This window comes from Neolamprologus multifasciatus, chromosome 16, assembly GCF_963576455.1.
Source record: "Neolamprologus multifasciatus chromosome 16, fNeoMul1.2, whole genome shotgun sequence".
Lineage (NCBI taxonomy): Eukaryota > Metazoa > Chordata > Actinopteri > Cichliformes > Cichlidae > Neolamprologus > Neolamprologus multifasciatus.
The window spans coordinates 21,918,437-21,922,067 of record NC_140454.1 but is presented as its reverse complement, the minus strand read 5'-3'; positions in this window follow the sequence as shown (position 1 = coordinate 21,922,067).

The window sequence follows — 3,631 nt, the reverse complement described above, 5'->3', positions numbered from 1 at the left end:
TGTCTCTTTTTAATAATCATGTACCCAAGACTTTTGAGAAATAAAGTGTACTTACTAAATAATGACAGTGTGTGTGTTTATGATTTGATTTCACTGAATGTTACAGCAAAGATTTACCCCTTCTTTTATCTTGTATAAATTGTGAGGATTGCGCCCCCAGAGGTCCAATTCTATGTTTGAGAGGACATGCAGTAAGTCCATATGTTTTGACAGATTTCCTTTTACATCAGGCACACTGTCAGGGATTGGGATCTGAGCAGAGAATAGCAAATGTGATCACAAAGAGCATATGAACAATAGTTTTCAAGTGTCATTATATCAAACATGTCTTTGCATAAAAGCTGCAAAACTTTATAAGCCTTAATAAAAAGTTATAAAGATATAAAACAATTATATATATAAAATACACAATTACTTAAAAGAAATCAATAAAAACACAAACACTTCAACCAGTGCTTCCTCCGACTAGATGAAAAACGGGAACCACTCACTGTCAGATTTCTGAGTGCTAAAATTATACTGTTACTAGAGCCATCCAGTCGTTCTCTAAAAGACATAACATTAATTTTTTTTAGGAGTTCTAGGTATCCTACAAGGATTCTCATTGCATCATTATATGCAACATGCAGCTTCTGCATGCTACATTGCTTGTAAGATGACCACAAGGGGGCAGTATATAGTGGTGTGCAATACTTTTTAAACAAAGCCACTTTAACTGGAACTGAACAGAAGAACACATAGAGCTTACAGCATTGTCTGTATATGTCATCATCATTCATTTAATCAGTAATAAAGTGATCGAGGTATTTCACCTTTTTATGAACCTCAAGAGTATCGTCAGACAGTTTAAACACAGGGAAATTTAGCTGTTTATCCTGCTTGGTTCTACATATCAAGATAGTATTGTAGTTTATATCATATAGCACACCATATTCAGTACGGATATTAAGACGCTGCTGTAATCCAGCACTACTTCAACTAAAAACAACCAGGTCATCTGCACATGTAAGATGAGTTATCAATGTTTTACCTAACATACATCCAGTGTTACAGGTTCTCAGCTATATGGGCAAATCATCAACATATAAATTAAATAAAATTGGAGACAAAATCCCACCCTGTCTGATACCTCACAACAGATAGTGAGAACAGCTCAGAAGATCATTGGAGCCTCTCTTGCCTCCATCACAGACTTTTTATTGCACCCGCTGCAGCCGCAAAGCCACCAGCATTGTGGAGGACCCAACACATGCCCTCACACACGCTCTTCTCCCTGCTGCCATTCTAGCAAGAGGTACTGGCCCTCACTGCCAGACTGCGAAACAGTTTCTTCCCCCAAGCCATTGGACTCCTGAACACTCAGAGACTGGACTGACACACACACACACACCTTCATACACGTCACTACCAAGCACTTATCTGCACAATCTCATACACACAGAGACACCTTCATACACCAAGTGACTTTTTGCACAATGCTGTCTTTTGCACATTTCTATTGCACTGTTGTGCCTGTACTGTCTTGTGTCTGTATCGCTCTGTTCTGTCTGATGTTGTCTTTGTTTTGTTTTTTGCAATTTTGCGCACAGCATATTATGCAGTCCTGTGTTGATTGTCTGTTATATGTCATATGTAGCACCATGGTCTTGCAGGAACATTGTCTTGTTTCACTGTGTACCGTACCACTGCACATGGTTGGAATGACAAGATAGCCACTTGACCCCTTCATACACATGTCAGTACCGTGCTTTGGTTTGAAGTCAAACTGATTATCCAGGGAAAAGACACACTAACTCTATCAAAGAAGATTCTTTCTAGCACCATAATTATCCAGACAACTCACTTTCCAGCTTTGTCCTTCAGAAAAATACACATCATTGAGTCTGGTAGTATGCCATGAATTATAAACCCAGTGAAACAGAGTGCTAGAAGAGGAGCTAGCCTTAAACTAGCATGTTTTAATTGTTCTGCAGTAATGTGATCCAAACACAAGCTTTACTATCGGATAACCGATGAATAGTTTGATATACTTCATGTGTCCTTACACTTATTGTTTCATCACTCATGTCAGAATCGTCCTCATATGGTTCACTTTTTATACAGTTAATTTACTGTAATGATGCCTCCATAATGCTCCAATGTTATCTGGAGCATTATGGAGACCCAGAAACACCTTTAACAGTTGATGGTAGAGATGGTTTTCGATTAAAGATTTTATTTGCATATTGTGAATTTGTAAACAATTAATGCAATACTTATACCACTTAAATTAACCTGAAAGACTGCATTTTACTCCTAACTTCACTGTATGAACAAAAATCCACTGGGCACTTTCCAACAATACATTTTCAATGTGAACTGAATGGGGATTTTTTTTTTTTTTTTTATTTATTTTGGGGGGGGGGGGGGGGGGGGACTTTCCTGCCATCTGTCTTATATTTTCAGATGAAGGATGAGTATACCGCCAGGACTCTGGACCGCAAATGGCCCAGAAATGTTCTAATCAAAAGCTGGAATGATGATATTATGATATTAAAGAAATACACTGTCTGTGTGTGTGTGTGTGTGTGTGTGTGTGTGAGAGAGAGAGAGAGAGAGAGAGAGAGAGAGAGAGATCAAGTGTACTTGACCTAGTATGACGTGGCAGTAAATGTCCAAAAGGTATCTGAACCAGAGTCTGTCATCAAGTTGTACAAGGAGCTGAAAGGACATTCTCATATTAGCTTTTCTTACAGTGACTCAACTCATTAAAGTACAGACATGATTTTCAAAAATAAATAAATGAAAGAAATAAGTCTTTAAGTTTAAAGGCATGGACCTGGATGGACATTTGTAAGAACTGTCTGTTTTATTCTGCTGTTTAGGAGCAACTGGAATGTCATCAGAATCAAGGTCAGAGTCAGGAAAGACTAAAACTACACCAACAGTCTGAGCAGACTGCTGCTCTACTTGATCACTGTGTTATCCAGCATGGTGCCATCTGAACCCACAGCAGCAGGGGAGGGGTTTTCACTGTCCTACAGATGATGACAGCATCTGACAGAGAAACATGACATAATCTTTATTTTTTACACAGTTATGCTGGTTTTTGGAGAGACTGGCACTCTTTTTTAACCATGCCTCCCCTGCTTACTAACCTACAGGTTTATTACTGTTTTAAATAAACAATAAGTCATGTTTCCTTTTTCATCAATAGTTTTTTGCTATTTTATATCAATTATGATTGCACTGACTCATCCAATTACGCCCTTTATGGGTCAAACAGGCCACCATAAGAGACATGAAAACATACAAGCAGGTGTACTAGCTTACTTTGCAGCCAACCAACTATTGTATTGTACATTTGAGGATGCAAAGATTGTTCATGTGGGGATTTTACTGTATATACCTGTCTTCAAGTACATTTCTTAGAAAGGATGAACAGAGTGAAATAACAGCTGAGGGCTGTAAGTCGCATTTCCTCTGATTTCCTGCATCATCATCATCTAGCTAGGAGGCAGCTGGATGATGCGGGATGCGGGGCAACTTTCCTCCGAAAGTTTCGTTTCTTCCAGGACATCAGAGGAAATTCAGTCTTGGAGCTGCTGCTTCTGTTTCAGTCAGTTTCGTTTCTAACGAGATGACGGAACTC